This window comes from Octopus bimaculoides, chromosome 3 (genome assembly GCF_046866305.1).
Source record: "Octopus bimaculoides isolate indiv1 chromosome 3, ASM4686630v1, whole genome shotgun sequence".
Classification (NCBI taxonomy): domain Eukaryota; kingdom Metazoa; phylum Mollusca; class Cephalopoda; order Octopoda; family Octopodidae; genus Octopus; species Octopus bimaculoides.
The window spans coordinates 79,800,290-79,821,822 of record NC_142930.1 but is presented as its reverse complement, the minus strand read 5'-3'; the positions used below and the strand labels follow the sequence as shown (position 1 = coordinate 79,821,822).

General features: G+C 34.8%; 1 protein-coding gene across 3 annotated transcripts in view; it reads right to left on the bottom strand.

Moving 5' to 3' along the window:
* Positions 1-21,533, bottom strand: part of LOC106873931 (chondroitin sulfate proteoglycan 4) — a 218,893-nt gene that overhangs the window by 81,148 nt on the left and 116,212 nt on the right. The window lies entirely within an intron of this gene.

The following is a 21,533-nucleotide window of genomic DNA, read 5'->3' as shown; positions in this document are numbered from 1 at the left end:
TACAGTGAGTATTTATATTTCAGCTTTCTTTAAACAGAAAATATTTTAATTATTAAAATGTATTTTTAAGTGTATATGATTTGAAAAATATGAGTTGTTCATAGAGTAAATATTTATATTTAGCTTTCTTTAAACAGACAATATTTTAATTATTTAGAAATATTTTTAAGTGATGATTTAAAAGAAAATATTTTTTGAGGTAATAGGAATAGTTTTTAAGGTGAATATGATTTTCTATTCTTAGATCATGCCTCGACGAAGGAAGAAAGAAAACATCTGGTTGGTCTATAGATAGTGGGAAGACAGTAGGGCTAAGGAGAGCAAGATAGTGGTGAATGCCAACAAGATCAGGACAGGCATGCGAATAGAAGGATCAACGAGGCTGATAAAGGAAGGGCTGAGCAGCTGGTGGAACAGAGAGAAAGAGACAGAAGCAGGAGAGATCATGAATTGGATGCTCAGAGAGCTGAGCATCTGGCAGAAAGAGGGAAAGAGATAGAAGCAGGAGAGATCATGAATTGGACACTTTAAACCAGACCTATGATAACAAAAAATGAATTGAAATATTTAACTGAATCATCATAAAATTAACTTTCAATGCATTGTTGAAATCAGCTTCAATGTTTTATAACCTGAACCATCAGTGATCCAATGGGTCATGGGTAATCTAGTATATACTGAGTTTAACACGTATTTTCTTAGCCTTAATTCTTAAACCTTATATTTGACTTATATATATATATGTCAAATATAAGGGTTAAGAATTAAGGCTAAGAAAATACGTGTTAAACACAGCATGGAAACTTTATTTCAGGGTAAGTCCCAGGCCGTGTGTCTGCAGAGCACATTCACCACTTGTGGCTACCAGGCATCATCAGCAACACCTAGCAAACATCATTGTAACAATTCTAGGAATTCCAGGATGGACACTGGGTATATATTAAAGATAAATAAAGATGATACAATGTACCAAGAAAGAATTTATATATTACCACAACAATTGTTTCATCTTCAAGATGCACTGCTCCCTTGTGGGTGTGAAATGATGCAACACACAGTGCATAGAAGACTCCTCAGGAGGGATAATATGGTTTTAAGCTGGGAAATTTACATTTGAGTTTCACTGTATTAAGAGATTTTAACAGCTAGACAGACACACAGACAGCAGGCATACATTCATACATTTAAATCAATAAAAAAACAAGTAAGCACACGCATTAATAATTATACTCATGGGTACACACATGTATGTGTGTCAGTCAATCACACATGCACACAACTATACACATATACACAAACACACCTACACACAGAGATACATCCCTCAGGGCACAAAGATTCACCCACCCACACACACAGAGACACCACATCAACACTGCCACACTAGAGCATATGCTTGCACACACACACAGAGGCACACTCACACACCCATGCGCACTACCACACCCACACCACAGGACATAATAATCCAAATGTACATTGACACCCACAGTCTCACATGTCTGCAGGCAAGTACACTTATACACTCACACAATTATACACACATACATTCAGACAGATATACACATGTACACATCAGCACACACTAGAGACTTCCACTCAGCACATACATACATACATGGGCGTATAGAAACACGTTGACTCTGCAAATACATGCACACAGATTGCACACACTCACAAAACTACTCAGACACATGTGTAGGCACAGAATAAACAGCACATGGGCAAAAGACCACCCACCTGTCCATGGGCACATAGCAATTTATTGAATGATAGCATGGTGTTCACTATTCAATATGGATTATGGCAGTTTGGTGCTGTGTTTATGGGATGGTAGTATTTGAAGGTGACTTTCATGGCATGTAAACAATATTTAATCCATTCAGTTAATTTTTTAATGACTTTTTCCCTAGTAAGTAAAATTGATAGGGATTCTTCAGAGCACAAACCACAGGTCCTAGAATGTGAGTTGTAAGGTTTTGCATATTTTATAATTGACCATGAAATTTCATATTAATGTTGTTGGTTTTCAGTTGCCAGAGAAAATCCGACAGTGATGTCACATGTCTCTTGTGCAGTTTTTTGAAACTAAAAACATGATTTCTATATCAATGCTTGAAAGAATCAGCTGTGGAACCAACATACACATAAGAGCCTCCCCTCGTGTGCACAGTGCATTTATAGATGCTGTTAAGAGTCATGCAAAGATTATCCAATGGGCATTTACCCTTTTGGTCACATTGCCTTGAAGCAATATCAAGTAGTGAATATTGTTTAGTCTTGCAGGGTACAAGGCACTGGTACCTCAAAAACATACACCTAGTACACTTTAAAGTGATTGGCAAATAAATGGAAACACTGTCAGACCAAGAGAACTCTTTAGTATTACCAAAAATACAACAATGTCTTTAGTGCTGGTACCATGATAAAATATATCTAGTACATTCTATAAAGTGGTTCATATATGGAAAGTCATCTAGCTGTAGAAACCAAACCAAAAATAGAACATAAGAGTAAGAAGTGATCCTCTGACCAGTCTAAAAAGGCTGTAACTTGCCCTGAACTGACTAAACTTATTATCAAAGGCATTCCAGTCTCAAATATTCAGTTTTTTCCCTATATATTCTAACACTACATTGTCCAGTTTACCCCTCCCGTAATTTAAAGAAATTTAATGATAGAGTGACCACATAGAATGCATCCTCTGTGCTTTAATGGTGTTGGTGATGGCAGTTTTTGGGGTAATGATAGCAATGGTGATGGCAATGAGAGTTCAGCTGTATTTATTTCATTATGCTAGCAATAAACAAGGATTCAGTACAGAAAACACTAGAAATAATGAAAACAGTGGAGGGAAATGTACAGAACATGAGGAAGAGCAGAAGAAAGAGGTGGTGGGAAGTCAGAGGGGAAGAGGAATGAGGCAGAGGAGGAAAAAGAATGAAAATGAAATATAGAAAATGAAGAAATTAGTAATCGATGTTTAAATTTTGATCAGTATTCTTTACTTCAGGCTTTGATTACAGACATTAAATGATATCTGCTTAGAGACAGACAAACAGACAATATTTTCCATAAAAATAAATAACACACACACACACACACATCATCATCATTAATGTCTAGCTTCTATGCTGGTATGGGTTGCACAGTTCAACAGTCTGACAAGTCACAAGACTGTATCATGCTGCAATGTCTACTTTGAAATGGTTTCTATGGTTGGATGCTCTTCCTAACACCAACCACTTTACAGAGTGTATTGGGTGCTTTTCTCACGGTAACAGTACTACTAAAGTGAGGAACAATAGAAGAGAGAGGGTCAACCAGTTTACCCTTATGCTAATTTGAAATGTCATAAGTAAGATTTGGTATATGTTTTGAACTTAGAAAAGCTTTAAACCTTGGTTTTTATTTTCTCTTGGTCAGTTAATATATATCTTTCTGACATTTCAAATGCTTAGAAGTTCACTCATGAAGGATTATATACATTTTGTCTATTTGAATGGAATCAACATGCCTATGAAGTGTTATAAATCTATATATTGCAATGCATATATGCTTTTCAAGTCCATAAGTGTTTTGAATAATTATGTCTGTCAAGATGAACAAATAATAATAATAATAATAATTTTATTTTATTGCATATGTTACATATCATCATATATACATGTATATTCATGTGGTGAAAATTTCTGTCAGGTGTCCTTCAATTACTTTTAAGCATCTTTACTGTTTTAACACCTACTTTTGTAGCTTTCTGTTATAAACAGTGAAAGCACTGTATAATTAACAAGTATTTTGAATGTTTTGATGATTTGTAGAGCATGAACTTAAATTATTAGATATAATTTATTTCTTTTCTTTTCTCCTCAGTTAGTTAGAGGAAGAACAGCAAAATGGGTGCCTGTAGCAGCATGTGTTCAGAGAGCTTACCAATGACACTGTGACACCTACTTTCATTCTAACATGGAATGTTTCATTGGTTGTTTTGCCTTTCTTGGTTATAGCCATTTATAGTTTGCAACACAACAGAAACATCAAAAATCAAGTGATGTCTGTGCCTGAAGCTTTTTGAAGTGAGGAAAGGCCTTTAACAGGGCTAACCCCACTCTCTAAACAATGTACACATTTGCCCCAAAACAAGAAATAGTCTACATCATTGGATGCAAATGAGGTCGCATCAGAGGTTTGCTTCTCATAGAGAGATGTCTAAGCAAAAACTAGAGCTTTTTCATTCCCTACTTTTGGATGATCATTGACTCTGGTGAGTTCATCCCCCGCTTTAATCTTCCTTTTTTGTCCTACAAAGTGTCCAACAAAAACCACCCTTCTTACCAAGCAAGAAGCTTGATAGGGTTGCTGGTTTAGTTGCCAACAATCTTACCATGCAACAGGTTATACTAGGTTACATATAGCAAAAAGGGTGAATTAACATATATATATATATATATATATATATATATATATATATCCACACACACACACACCCCTACAGGCATACAATGCATAGAAGCATATATGTATACATATATATACACAATTGTGCATATATATATATCCTATATATGTGTATGTGTGTGTATGTATGTATATCCACGCGACTATTTCTAGCCTTTCTTCTTTCTCCTTTCTCTCTCTCTCTCTCTCTCTCACTCTCTCTTTCTCCTCTGCTCTGCTCTGCGTCTCTTCTGTCTGCTGCTGACACATGACTTGTGGCTAGCCTTTTTTTTCTTTCTCTCTCTTTTTTACATTAGTCGCATTACTCCTAAATTCTCTAGTCCTCACTGGTACTTGTCTGTCCTGTTTCTAATCCTTTAGGATTCCCCACTAAATGTTACCCATGATTTGTTTTTATCTAGCCCTAGGACTGTATTCTGTTCATTTCTTATTTATTTTATCTTCATCCACTGTCTTGAATTACATTTATTCACTTTCGTATATCTACTTCTGTATCGCCTGTAATACATATACATATAGTTTGTTTGTTCTCAGTCCAATATTCTCCACAACCCTTGTAGATACCACCAGCTGGGAAGCATCATAGTCTTATCATTAATGGTGCAAAACTGTAATACCCTTTGGATGATAGCTGATGAGGTATTTAGGGACCTTCTGTGTCTGCTTTCCATTCATTTGTGCACTTAATATGTTTTTCCATTTATCTGTGCATTTATTGTTCGTTTTTTAACTTGCTATATGTGTCTGTATTTCATTTGTGCATTTACTATACATTTTTTACTTATTAAGTAACGAAATGCAACACATCCTGGTTTATATATATATATATATATATATCATCATCATCATCATCATCATTTAACATCTGTTTTCCATTCTGGCATTGACTGGACAATTTGACAGGAGCAGTCAAGGTTGAGAACTGCACCAGGCTCCATTGTCTATTCTGGCATGGTTTCTACAGCTTGATACCATTCCAGATGCCAACCACTTTACAGAGCGTACTGGGTACTTTTTACATGGCACCATCACCAACAAGGTCACCAACTACCTTGCTAGACAAAACTCCCTCAACTGGGGGGGGGCTAGTAGTATTGTATCAGCTGAAAATTTTTTAGAAGTATAGAGGGACAGAGAAAGACATCTTGCTGTAGAGTAGATACATGGATACCCCAGTTCGAAAAGAAAGGAGGGTGAGTTAGAGAGTAAGATACAGAGAGCAGGTGAGTGACAGTGAGAGAGACGGTGGTGAAGATGTACTAGGACATGCCCTCTGGTACATTGTGGGGGAGGGGTAGAAATAAGTGAAGTGATACAGAGCTTGAGATCACCTTCAATATTTTGTTCCATGTCTTTCTAGGTCTCCCTTTTTCACAAGTCCCATCCATCTCAAATGATCAGCATTTCTTTATGCAACTGTCCTCATCCATACACAACACATGACCAAACCAGCACAGTCTTCTCTCTTGCCCATTGCTTCTCATTCCTTTTATGTCTAACTTTTCTCTCAATACACTAGCACTCTGCCACACATGTACACTAACCCTGCACATCTGGTGAAGCATACTAGCCTCATTCCACTCTAACTTTTGCATGTCCTCTGCATTCAGGGTCCACATCTCACTACCATGTAAAATCGCTGTTCATATACATGCATCATACAATCTTCCTTTCACTCAGAGAGAGAGAGAGAGAGAAAGAAAGAGAGATCCTTGGTTACCAACAGAAGTTTTTGAATTTTCTCCATTGTCTTCTTATTCTAGCAATTACACACTTGGTATATCCTCCTTCACTGTTAATTAAGTCGCCTAGGTAACAAAAATTATCCACTACCCCTAGAGAGCCTTTGGAGCATTTGTGGATATCAATTTCTCATGAATCTGTATACTTTATAGCTCCTCTGAATCTTCCACATACAAACACTACTTTCTCTGTTAACCTTCCTTTTATCCCACTTATACACTCACTCACATACACATACATACTGGTATAGGCATGGCTGTATTGCTAAGAAGTTCACTTCCCAACCACATGGTTTTGGATTCAATCCCACTGTGTGGAAATTTGGCCACATTTCTTCTACTATAACCTTGTGAGTGAATTTGGTAAACCAAAACTGAACATATATATACATATATATATATATATATATATATATATATATATATATATATATATATATATATATATACCGGAGTAAGCACATGAAATGTGCAACAAGGTGGAAAAAAGAGTACTCAAATACCAGAGGTAGACTAATATGCTTTATTTAAAAGCAGCAGAAATATAACAAAAAAACCGTTACTCTGAGTTTCACGTTCCCGTTCATCGGACAGTTTTGTTAAACTGTCCGATGAACGGGAACGTGAAACTCAGAGTAACGGTTTTTTTGTTATATTTCTGCTGCTTTTAAATAAAGTATATATATATATATATATATATATATATATATATATATATATATATATATATATTGCCAGCCTTCACCTGTTCACAAGCATGTTATGTCACAACAAAGAAACAAACACACACGTGTGTGTTTGTGTGTGTGTGTGTGTGTGTGTGTGTGTGTGTGTGTATGTGTGTGTGTGCTTGTAAAGATGTGAGGGTTGACAACAGGAAGTGCATCCAACTTCAGTATGGAAAAATGAATGTTAAAACAATGAGGATGTCAATGATGATATTACACACACACACACACACACACACACACTCACACACACACACACACACAGAGTTCGGAAAACAAGAAAAATGTGACAGATCGTGTATGCATACGCATACATGCCTATGTATGTCTGTATAAAGAGTCTGTCACATTTCTTAGCATTTTTCTAACAACTTTCTATTATCATTTGTTTCACAACTGAACAATAAAACAGCAATGAGCCAAACCAACCAACAAATTAACCACCCAGCCATCATAACCAGGCTGCCTGCATCACCATCTTGACCAACGACAGTTCACTGGCAAGAAAAAAACTCATAGCTGCTTTCTTTTCTGTTCAATCTCAGCTCTCTGATTAGACATACATGTGAAGATTCAGTGTTCAGCTGTGAAAGTGGAGACGGAGATAGTTTCTTTTGCTTAATTAATGTGTTGCTATTATTGATGGTGATGATGCTGCTGTTAAAAGTACAAGCAATAGTTGTCTTGTTAATGGGTTTGATAGTGGTGTTGCTATCATGGGTGGTGGCGGTGATAGTCATGGTTGTCGTGGTGCTGCTGGTGAGTTGGATGTGGATTGAGGTACGTATAGAATTTGAAATGAATAGGTGATGGTGGTAGTAGCAGCAAAGGGTAATAGTAAGCAGTGGTAGTAGTAGTTATAGCAGTGATACCGCTGTTGTTGTTGGTTGTGATAGTAGTAGTGTGAGAGAAAGAGAGAGTGCGTGTGTGCATTGAGACAGAGAGTTTCTAGCTGTTGCAGATGGCAAGAAATATTGATCAGTGCACACACAACTGCTTGATGGTGCAGCCATCTCTGTTTGGCACCTGCTGCTAACCATCATTAACAATACCATCACCATCACCAGCAAAACCACCATTACCACAACCAACACCAACATCATCATTACCACAGTCATCACTACTATCACAACTCCACATCTCCAACCACATGGCTAACAACATTCTATTCACATCCCTTCTTCTTCTTCTTAGCACTTGCTCCTTGATATCTTCATATACTGACCTAAACATATTCTAGCATTATCATACAGACACATATACAGTTACATATACATTTATACATACACAAGTTGATACATAATAAGTATGTGGTTGTGTACATTATCATACATATACACAAGCAATCAAACAGACACATAGATCTTAGGTGCTTTTACACACACACACACACACACATATATATATATATAGAGAGAGAGAGAGAGAGAGAGAGCAAGGATAGACAGATAAATACTTTCATAGTCATATAAATATAGATTCACACACACACACACACACACACTGCCACAAATACACATATTTAAACATAAACACATACTGTTTCCAAAACAAAGAAACAATATATACACATTTATCTGAACACAGACATTCTTATATTAAATGTATATTATGTGTAACTTCCCCACTATCACACACAATCATACCTATACACACTGTATCATACAGAACAACTAACTTGGACATAATATATAACACACACACATGTATCACAGAGGCATACTTATCTATGTTGATATATAAACACACCACTTAGCAATACATGAAAGCAGTCTGTTGACTTCTTAAAATCATTATTAAACATACAGTAACTTTCAAATGGTCATGGTTGTGTTTGTAATATTACTGGTACTCTTAGTTCAATTACATTTAGTGAGCACACTCACACACACACACAAATGTGTGTGCATACATGCAAGTATATATTGCTGACTTTAATGCTTTCACATAGAAAAACAATAAAACAAACACTTTGTACTGCCATGTACCCTCCCTTCATCATCCTTAAAGAGTCTCAAACACCATTCACTCAGATGCTGTACTAAATACTTGTCCCAAAACCAGTTTCCCCAGAGCTTCAGCCCTACTTCAATTATATCCTCCTCAAACATGTTTTTCCTGCATACATCATCCTACAAAAGTCAAAACTTACTATTGACAGCATTGGTCTCACAAATCTTAGAGTGCTTGCAAAGGTCATGTGTTCTGCTCTGTCATGTGTTCTGCTCTTCCTATGTATATGCAAATGTATATAATTACACAGACAAGCATGAACACACACACACACACACACACTGCTAGAGCACTAATACAGCATGGATTATGAATAAATAAATATACATATGTATTCAGTCTTTGTGTGACATTAGGCCATTGAAGGCTTTTTGGCAGCTTCAAATGAAGGAAGAACTTAGTGGTTTCATTGTTATTTATTCATTTATTTATAAGGGTTAGCAATTTGGGAGGGAAAGGTGGTAAATGTTTGGCTAATTGTTAGATAATAATGATATGAGTTGGTTCAAATCCCATCTCAGGCTGCCAAAAAAGCCCTCACTGTACAACAAATTTGACTTTGATTAAATAGAATAATTATTTGCAACATAATGTTTACCTTAATATGCACCATAAATTGTTACATGTACATTCCCACATGTTCTGTAACCTTTCTTAACACATTTTTTAACATTATATGTACGGGACCTTGTGGCAAATAAAGAAAGGATCATCACCACCACCACCACCACCATCATCATCATAACAAAAGGTAGCCGGCTGGTTGAATTGTTAACATGCCAGAAAAAATGCTAAGCAGTATTTCTTCCAGCTTTACAGTCAGAGTTCAAATACCACTGATGTCAATTTTACCTTTCATTCTTTCAGGTTGATAAAATAAGCGGAGTATTGGGGAAGGTTAATGTAATCAACTAGACTCACACCCAACCCAAATTTCAGGCATTGTACTTATAGTTGAAAGAGTTATCTTCACCATGAAGATGGCTGAAACAATAGAGCTCTGGATTGATTGCCCTAAAGTATTATTTTCATTTCCCTATCATCTAAATTTAAAACACACTAAGGGTCCATGAAGATGGCAGAAACAACAGAGCACTGGATTGATTGCCCTAAAGTATTATTTTCATTTCCCTATCATCTAAATTTAAAACACACTAAGGGTCCTTTTGCTTTACATATATCTAATATTAATAAGATAAATGCCAGGCATGTAGAAGGGTCAACTGAAATCAACTAAATCACTCTTTTAGTGGGGTTGCACAGTTTCTGTATAACACAAAACTAAGCTACCCAACAAAGGTCATGTCATCAATTTACTTTCACCCTTAAGCAAGTATTTACAGGGCATGTGTATGCACTTTCTTGCAATTATCAATTTAGTTTGACTTCAGACACAAGGAATTTATGTATATCTATGAGAACAAGTAAGTATTTTATGAGAGGGTGTGCATGATAGTATATGCATATGTGTATTTGTGTTCATATATATAAGAAATAAAAATGACAAAGGAATAAGCAATTATATCATGAACTTCATTAGTTTACACCCATTTCTACCAATAAAATGCATTGCATTCATAGTTGAGTGCTTCTGTATCACCCTATAACTTCATCAAAGATTCAAAAATGAAGTGCAATTATATTTTGGAAATCATTTACAAATACATACACACAAAAAGCATTACCATTAAAAAAACTTTATATATACATATATATATATATATATATATATATATATATATATATATAGTTAAAAAAAACAATAACAAAATAAAAAAAAAACAACAAAGTGAGGACGTGATATGGATAGTATTATTGGACGCTCAGGAAAGGAAAGAGAGAGTGTATGACGTTTCGGGCGTAGCCCTTCGTCGGAAAGATGGAAAGTTCGGAGAATGGAAGAACGGAGAAAGAGGAAAATGGTACCGATGCCCACGAGGTTACAGTATGAAAAGACCGGAAGAGGAGGTGGTGGGGGAAAAGTTCTTTCTAAGACAGGATATATATATATATAGGGTGGGGAAGCAAAATTTACAATATTTTGAGGCAGGAATTGAAAGACAGTGTATGACCAATTAGTTTATGAGAATTTAGTCATGAGAATTTATTTGCCACAAGAAAATTTACATCATAGAAAATGTTTTTATTTTATGTGTCCTCCTTCTTTCTCAATAACTGCCTTCACACGCTTCCTGAAACTTGCACAAGTGTTCCTCAAATATTCGGGAGACAACTTCTCCCATTCTTCTTTAATAGTATTTTTAAGAGAGTCGACATTGCTGTGTGATGTTTTATTGGTAGCATGTTCTAAAACGCCCCAAATAGCATAATCCAGAGGGTTTAGATCTGGATTAGAAGGCGGCCATAAACATGATTCCAAAAAATTGCTAAAGTTGGATTTGCAGAAATCTTGTATTTTTCTAGCTGTGTGGGCTGGAGCACCATCCTGTGTCCATACATAATTACAATCTGGGTAGTTTGCTTTAAGCCATGGCAATACCTGGTATCTCAGAGTCTTGTAGTAGTATTAACAGTGATCTTTTCATCAGCTTTGTAGAATTTTATAGGCATTTTCTTTCCATCAGAAACCACAACACCAAAAGCCATAACTTGAGCAGGATGTTTTGTTTTGAATGTCCCCTTAACCTCAGCTGTTGATTTTGCGATAAATCTGTCATTTCTGCAGTTCAGAACAGCATCAACAATGGAGGACTTTTTCTTGAACCATGTAATAATTTTCTTGCACCTTTCCAATCTCTTTTCTTTCATAGCTGTTGTCAACAAGTATTTTGGTGTTCTTGTGTAAGATTTTAACCACAAATCATATTTTACTGCATTTCTAATGGTCTTGTTGTCTACCTCAAGTTCAATTGCCATTTTTTTCATGGATTTGGTTGGATCCTTTAGGATTTTGGATTTGAGAGCTTTAATAAAAGCTTTGGTATGTTTTTTGTTGATTCCTCCACTTCCAGACTTCCTCATAATAGTTTTGGTCATAACCATTCTATTCTTTACATTATAAACAGTCTTTATGGACACTCCAACTATTCTTGAAATCTCCTTTGGTGTGACGAGTGTATTCAGCAAATCACACACTCTTTGACATTTGCCTTCCTGATTACTCACATGGGCAAAAGTTTCTGAAAAGGTAAGGATAATAGTGTCAGGTATGATTCTGACATCAATATATGCTAGGTTTCAAAACAATTGACTTAATGTCTGCTGAGAAAAAAACAACTTAACGTTCATTGTAAATTTTGCTTCCCCACCCTGTATATATATATATATATATATATATATATATACACACACACACACACATTATATATAAATAAGTAACAAAGATGTACAGGTATCAATTCCTTACGGCCGTATCAAGCAGTTCCATTTAATTGATTAATAAGAACATTACATCAATTTGAAAGAAACCACTCTCTTCGGATGACTGTATAGGCATCAAACATAAAGGATGAACCATTTTTTAAAAACAAATTTACAACAAAATGGAAACCAAAATATTTATATTATTTCCTGTTATTATCAGGGGTTATAAAAGATTAATTGATGGAAAATTAATTGCAGTATATTGGTTGAATTAATTGATTGGAGTCGTACTGCCGATTAAATAATTGATTGCTATCATATCAATTAATTACAGTTAATTGCAACATTGCCAGCAAAAGTTTTTTGAATGGCACATACTTCATTTGGCATTCAATTGGCAAATATAGCATTCTATTATTATTTGAGGTGTTGTGTTGATGCTTTGTTCTGAATGCTGAGAATGATTTGTACATTCTGTCATGCTTAGGAATTAACTATTGTGTATGTTGTCAAATAATCGCTGTCGAGTGATTTTTGGTTCTGACTGCTGAGAATGATTCACACATTTTGTCTTCAAGCCATTAAATTGTAACTTTGCCTGCAACGTGGTTGCATCTTGAATTCCGCTCCAGCATATTAACTGAATCAAACTTTCATCAGTGGAGTGGCGAAATATCTTCTATTATAAACTGTGGCAAAATATCTTTTATTTTAAACTAACACATGCCGTGTGAAAATGAGCAAATCATCAGAAAATATTTTAACCTAACAAACAGTGAACATGTATGGAAATGTAAGTGTGGAAAAAAGTTGACTCAGAAAAAAGGAACTGAATGGACAAATCTTATGAATCATATAAAAAACCAACATCCAAAATATTCTACTACACAAGCAACTGGACAACCGTTTATGGTTGGATTGAGTGGGTATGTATTAGTTTAAAACCATTTTCCTTTACTGATGACCCACTGACTTGTAAGTACACAAATTTGGGAAGTATGATAAAATGTGACCTTAAACATGGAGAAACTTACTCAAGAAGTGGAAAAGTAAATATTTGATGAACTTCCAAGTAAATTTTCCTTGGTAATCGACAGTTGGGTTAAAGGTTCAATGCATTTCATTGGACTTTTTGCATCTTATTTGTGCAATTATCAAAATGGCTATTGTACTGTTTTGCTAGCATTTTTGCCAATAGTAAGTGAAACATCATTCAATGCTTCTGATTTTGTCGAATTTACAGAGTATGTGTTAAGTGTCTATAACAAAAATTTAGAAAATGTTGTAACTATTATTGGAAATAATACTGAAGTGAACAAATCTATAGCAAATTTGTGTAGAATAACATTGATTGGATGTGCCTCTCATAAATTCAATCTAGCTGTTTCTGATTATCTCGACAAGCAGGAAGTTCTGTTTGATAAAATTAATATGTTGATGGGCAAGCTAAAATCATTAAAACTTGCAGGTAAACTTCGGGAAAAAAGGTCTTTGCAACCTATACAAAAAAACAAAGCCCGTTGATCCTGTACTTATGACATGATTGAGTGGTACATCTTACTCAAGCCGTTTTTAGACTCTTTTCAAGGCGATCCAAAGTTGGTTGATTATCTGTTGACTCCATGTGATAATAATCATCTGCAGACAATTTAGGAAAGTTATGCTCAGTAACAGTCGCCTTGCAAGGAACGGAAATAAATTTGGGAGAAGCTTGAATTCTTTTTGATGAAATTCTCGTATTGTATCCTTACAAGGAGTTTTAAAAATATTTGCTTTCATCAGCAGCCATTGTGTACAGCCCAAAGTTTGAAAGAGAAGTTGAGAAATGAAGCTAGTATGATCCGCTGGATGTGTAATGTCAATGTGCATACACGACAGAGTGTAAATGCCCTGAGAGAAAAGTTGGAAATAAGAAGCATCAAATGTGGTGTGCAAGAGAGACAACTGCACTGGTATGGTCATGTGTTACATATGGATGAGGACAGCTGTGTAAGGAAGTGCCACACCCTAATTGTGGAAGGAACCTGTGGAAGAGGTAGACCCAGGAAAACATGGGATGAGATGGTGAACATTGGGCCTCACAGAGACAATGACAGGAGACTCAGACCTTTGGAGATCCAGCAACTAAAGTGAGATCACAGCCATGGTCAATGCCAGTGTTGCATGTCCGGCCCATTTAAGAGTACCCTTGATGCATCAGGCATTATGATATGCTTGAGAAGACCTGTTGAGTCAAGTAAAACCAATGTTTGCTGACTAGCTCCTGTGCCGGTGGCACATAAAAAGGACCATCCGAACATGGTTGATACCTGGTCTGCCTGACTGGCTCCCATGCTGGTAGCACATAAAAAGCACCATCCAAACGTGGCCGATGCCAGTACTCCCTAACTGGCTCCAGTGCCGGTGGCAAGTAAAAAGCACCCACTACACACTCAGAGTGATTGGCATTAGGAAGGGCATCCAGCTTTAGAAACAACGCCAGCTCAGATTGGAATCTGGTGCAGACCTCAATCAAACTGTCCAACCCATGCCAGCATGGTCCAACCTATGCCAGCATGGTGCAGACTTCAATCAAACTGTCCAACCCATGCCAGCATGGAAAACAGACATTAAACAATGATGATGATGATGATGATGAGTTGAGAAAATTTTACAACATGCAGAAACAGAGCTAACTGCAGATGAAGTGGCTGCTCTACATCAGCTTAAAGTGGTGACAGACACATCACAATATGCTGATTTACCTGTAGAAGATGATGATTTTGCTTCAATTTGTCTGAAAAACACAAAAAGATAAAATTTCACCTCAGCAATATCTGAACTGTAGATTTCTGTTACCAATGTCCAACATCTTGGAACATTTCTTCAGCTCAGCAAGTTACGCATTTAATGATTTTTGGCAATACTTAACACCAATGAATTTAGATATGCAATTATTTCTAAAAATCAATCACACTTTCTGGGATGAAGAACTAGCTTCAGAAATCTGCAATCGTTCATGACCTTTTGCTATATTAGAACATATTAATTGTGCTACTTGTTTGAGAAACTCTTTCAATTAAAGACCTTCAATTTATTTGTTTTTCAACTTCAGTACAATGTAGAGTATACATGTTGTTTGTTCCCTATTCTAAATCATTAAAACTGAACTTTGAACATTTTCTGATAATAAAGTTTTTTTAAACTATAAGACATGCCTTTTCTTTTCCTATCATTTTGGCTCTTATCTAAATCAAAGCTAACAAAATATATGGTGTTTTTATGTTTGGCAAAATAATTGACAATTAATTGCAATAATTGATTGGCTTGTATCCCAATTAAAATTAATTGATTGCTAGGAAAATAATTGATTGGAAAGGTTCCAATCAATTATTTACAACCCCTGATTGTTATATCTGTGGCAGAATGAGTTTACATACCGTGTTAAGCCTACTATAATTTAGAGAGTAGCAGAGGAAATAGCGGGGGTTAAGTGGTGACGTAGATACTTATACTTAGAAGACTTTATGTAGCTTGTAGTCTTCAACCATTTAGAATTAAATCCATAGGGAGTTGTCAACTATATTCTAGTTGACAATTAAAGCCAGACAATCTACTAGACAGTCAATGTACTGGAATCATATATCTAACTATATCTACATAAAAGGGTATGTTGCAGAGTTGCTAGTAAGAGAATGACTGATGGTGAAGGGGTGGTCACTGGAAGAAAGAAGGATAGGGGTGGCCAATACTTATTTAGACTGTCAAATTAATCTGAAGAGAACGGTTTCTTTCAAATTGCTGTAATGTTTTTCATTTATCAATTAAATGAAGCCACTTGAAATGGCCGTAATGAATTGACACCTGTACATCTTTGTTAGTTATTTATATTCTGTTCACCTAACTTGGAATCTACATTTCGGAAATACTATAGAAAGTACCTTTATATATAAAAAAATATATAAAAAGTACATGTCTGAATTACCAAGAGTGGATTTCTTCACTTAGCTGAGTTGCATTGTCTGCACACATGGCAGGAATATTAGATGCAAATACTCCCACACAGAGCCTTGATATTCAATATTCAAATAATATTGTTGAAGTGTGTGGACTATACCAAACTAGCGTGGTGCCTCAATTTAAGTACCTAATTCAACTGAATCTTACTTGTATTTTATATGTATATAAGTGCAGGTGTGGCTGTGTAGTAAGAAGCTGGCAGAAACGTTAGCACGGTGGACGAAATACTTAGCGGTATTTCGTTTGCCGTTACGTTCTGAATTCAAATTCCACTGAGGTCAACTTTGCCTTTCATCCTTTCGGGGTCGATAAATTAAGTACCAGTTACGCACTGGGGTCGATGTAATCGACTTAATCCCTTTGTCTGTCCTTGTTTGTCCCCTCTATGTTTAGCCCCTTGTGGGCAATAAAGAAATAAGAAGCTTGCTTCCCAACCACATGGTTCCAGGTTCAGTCCCACTGCGTGGCACCTTGGGTAAGTGTCTTCTACTATAGCTTGGAGTTGACCAAAGCCTTGTGAGTGGATGTGGTAGATGGAAACTGAAAGAAGCCCATTGTATATATATATATATATATATATATATATATATATATATATATATATATATATATATATATATATAAAATAATAATAATATTAGGGATAAAAATCCAAATTTACAGGTAAAAACTCAATTAAATTGAATTTATTAAAAATTAAAATTAAATTAAGTTTAACAGTATAAAATATATATATATATAGTTTTAGGTAAAAGAACCAAGGTTCATAAATTCATCGATGAAAATCCACTGTCACAGAAAAATTAATAAGTAAAAGCACAATAAATAAGTATGATATAATACAAAGTAAATATCGTAAGATAATGATAATAAAACGACTACACGTGTTTCATAACCAATTTTCAAATAGAAAGAAAATTTAAATCAATTAAAACTATCGAAAATCAATTCTATTAAAAAATATAGCTAATCTTCAGGTCAAAATGCAACAATAATAATAATAAAAGAATGTATATATCAACCAACAATAAATAACAAATGAATGTATATAAAATACTTATTATATTGAGATAAAAAAATATTATTAAAAATATCAAAATTATAAACATTCCACAATCAATACTTATCGCTACGCTGCTGAAGTATCGTTTTTAACTTTGTTAAATGACTTTATATCATTGTTTGAAAAAAATATGTATTTTTATATAATTCAATTGATTTTTAATGATAATTTTAGTTGATACCTTTTTAACACTAAGTTAATTAGTAGTAAGTGTATCATCTTAGCCTAAACTAAGACTTCGATTAGATTAAGGTTGAATTTTCTCCATTAATACTGTTTAATATTTCTTTTTATTTTATGGGATAAATAACTAGTCTTTTTATTTAATTTCTTTGATTATACAATATCGTTAATTGTTTTATTATGACTTAAGTTATATAAAGTTTAATCTTTCATTTATAATAAAATTTTCATTCATATTTTTATATCTATTTACTCTATTCCTTTTCTTTACGCAATATTTTCATGAGACTTCTTTTAAATAAATGTTTTAGTCTAAAATCTTCTAGTTTAAACTATTGCATCGTTTAGATATGTGCTACTTCTATCTTTATTATTTTAAACTAAAACTTCGTTCAAATTGTATTTTAAACGAAAAATTCGTTACAGTTGGTTTTTGCATATAATATTCCTGTTAGCTTGTATTATAATGGATGTAGGGTTGATTATGGAATGTTTATAATTTTGATATTTTTAATAATATTTTTCTATCTTAATATAAGTATTTTATATACATTCATTTGTTGTTTATTGTTGGTTGATATATACATTCTTTTATTATTATTATTGTTGTATTTTGACCTGAAGATTAGCTATGTTTTTGAATAGAATTGATTTTCGATAGTTTTAATTGATTTAAATTTTCTTTCTATTTGAAAATTGGTTATGAAACACGTGTAGTCGTTTTATTATCATTATCTTATGATATTTACTTTGTATTATATTATACTTATTTATTGTGCTTTTACTTATTAATTTTTCTATGTGACAGTGGATTTTCCTCAATGAGTTCATGAACTTTGGTTCTTTTCCCTAAAACTATATATATATATATATATATGAATTTGGTATAATGGTGTTATCAAGTACCTACAGAAAAAAAGGTTTAACACTCAAGGACATTCATGCTGACATGGTTGCAACATTAGGGGAAGATGCTCCAGCTATATGAACAGTGTAAAAGTGGGAAGCTGAATTTAGGAGGGGAACGGAGAGTCTTGAAGATGACTCAAGATCTGGATGTCCTCTGACACTGCCACCACTAAGGGAAACATTTATTGTGTTCACCACATGGTGATTGATGACAGGTGATTAACTATAAATCAAATAGCCAATGCTATTTTATTAGCATATCCTGTAAGAGAGTTGAGAATATTCTGCATAATGAACTTGACATGACAAAGGATTCTGCTTGGTGGCTGCCACATCTTCTGACACTAGATCAAAAGCACACCAGGCTGATCACATCACAGGAAAATTTGATATTGTTTGAGGCAGATCCAGCTGGTTTCCCTGAACATTTCCTAACCCAACATGAGTGTTGGCTTCTTCATTTTGAATCAGAGACAAAGAGACAATCCATCACTAGAAACACCCTCCTTACTTGCTCCAAAGAATGCCAAGGTTGTTTCATCTGCAGAGAAGGTGATGGCCTCAGGTTTTGGGATGGAAAAGGCAAAGATCTTACAAAGGGCCACACCTTCAGCTGAAAGCACTATGCCAACTTCCTGAAGTAGTTACAGAAATCTATCAAGATTAAACACCCAGGAAAACTGATGAAAAGGGTCTTGTTTCATTAGGACAATATTCCAGTACACAAGTCCTTGGTTTCAATGGCTAAAATGTGTGATTGTGGTTTTGAACTGGTTGATCACCCTTCCTATTCTCCTAATTTGGCCCCATCTGACTATCATCTGTCCCCAAACATGAAAAAAACACTTGGCTGGGAACCAGTATTGCAGTGATGATGACATCTGCTGTTGATGAATGTTTTTGACCAACAGGATGAAAGCTTCTTTACCCATGGAATCCAAACACTGCAACACAGAAAAAGTGTGTGGACTGCAAGGGGAGGCTATATTGAAAAATAAACCTCATTTGGTTACATCCCATGAGAGTATGTCTATGAACTTTTCAGCCAACACTTGTACAAACGGGTTCTCTGTGTTTTTTTTCCAACCAATCATATCTATTTAAGGATAAGAAGACAGAGAAGATGGAACTCTTAACTAGAAACATTGTTTCATAACCATTGAAACAAAATAAAAACATAGACACTTCAACAAGTATTCCAACACCCAATCTTTTCTATTATAGGCACAAGGCCTGAAATTTTGGGGATAGTCAATTACATCAACTCCAGTACTCAACTGGTACTTCATTTATCAACACCCAATCTGGTCACTCAACATGTAGTCCCTCAGTTCTAAGCTAATATTAAACTGACAAGTGGTTTATGGGCTCACAGTAGCCAGATTAAGAATGAATAAATGAAACAGATCATAGACAATGTAATGAAGTGAAGGTGGAAGGGGTACCAAGTTCCTTTCTTCATAGAATAATAGCAATCTAAAGATAAAAGTAGGATGGACATTCATACAAATACATCAATCAATAAGCTCCACAGAATGTTCCAGCAATTTCTTCCAATGTAAAGAATAGTTAGATGAAGAAATACTTCAGATGCAAGCACAGATACTGAAAATAAGATGAAGTGATGACAACTTTAGATATTAAAATGAAAAGGGGAAAATGCTGGAGAATTTTCTTTGTAATATTGTTATTAACATGGTGAGTGCCAGTAGTAGAACTGAAGGAAATGTCTTTAGTTCTATCTCTAAGTTCTGATTTCAAATCCTACCAAAGTAAACTTTTTTTTTATCATTCTAGAGTGAATAAACTAAGTATCTATCAATATTCACAGACATAGTGACCTATACCTTCCCCACAATTGCATGGTCTTAAGCCTATGTTAGACATCATTAAGATAGTTCAGTAACAGATACTGTTGAGTACTGGAGTAACTGTCTTGCAATGTTTAGTTATGAAGTTAGATCTCATCCAAGGCAAATTTGTCATTCATCTTACCAGGGTAGCAATCAAGTTTAATCTAAGTGACAAAATTCTCCTTCCCACAAAAACTGGAGGCCAATTTTCAAAATTACTAATCATTATTAAGCACCAGTGAAACATTGGGGTTTATGTAATCAACTTGTCCTCTCCCCCAAAATTTCAGGCCTTGAAAGGATTATCATTATTATTATTATTAAGGTAGCGAGTTGGCAGAACAATCAGCATGCCAGGCAAAATGCTAAGTGGCATTTTGTCCATAAATGAAGCATCAGTCAAACACTAGAGTTGATGTAATTGACTAGTTCCCTCCTACAAAATTTCAGGCCTTGTGCCTGTAATAGAAAGGATTGTTATTATCATTATTATTATTATTATTATTAAAACGATGAACTGGCAGAATTGTTAGCACACCAAGTAAAACATTTAGTGGCATTTCATCCATCCTTATGTTCTGAGTTCAAATTTTGCCAAGGTCGACTTTGTTTTTCATCCTTTTAGGGTTGATGAAAAGAGTACCAGACAAGCATTGGGGTTGATGATCCCCTCCCCACAAAATTTCAGGCCTTGTGCCTATAGTAGAAAAGATTGTTATTATTATTATTATTATTATTATTATTATTATTATTATCATTATTATATTTAATTTACTCACAACAGATTGAACTGTTGAAAAATGTTACTAACATCAGACAAAAACAAGTAACCTTAGATGCCAAGAACCTTCTTAAATATCCTACCTGCTTTTGCTATGATATACTGCTTCAGCTCTTCCGTGACTATCCCAAATCCTTTCTCTTTGACTAAGAAGAAAATGCAGCTCAAAGGTCACCATTTTAAAAACATTGTTGAGATACAGAGCGACCCACAGAAGATCCTTGACTTACAGAAAACAATTTCCAGGCTGGATTCAAAAAGTGGTAGGAACACTGGGACAGGTGTATTGCTGCACAAGGTGACTATTTTGAAGGAGATGATGTTAAGACTTAATTAAATAAGTCCAGGAACTTTTCATAATTGCAGAACCACTATATATATATATATATATATATATATATATATATATATATATATATATATATATATAGTGGTTCAGCAATTTCTTGCTGAACAACTTGCAGAAATGATTTACATGTA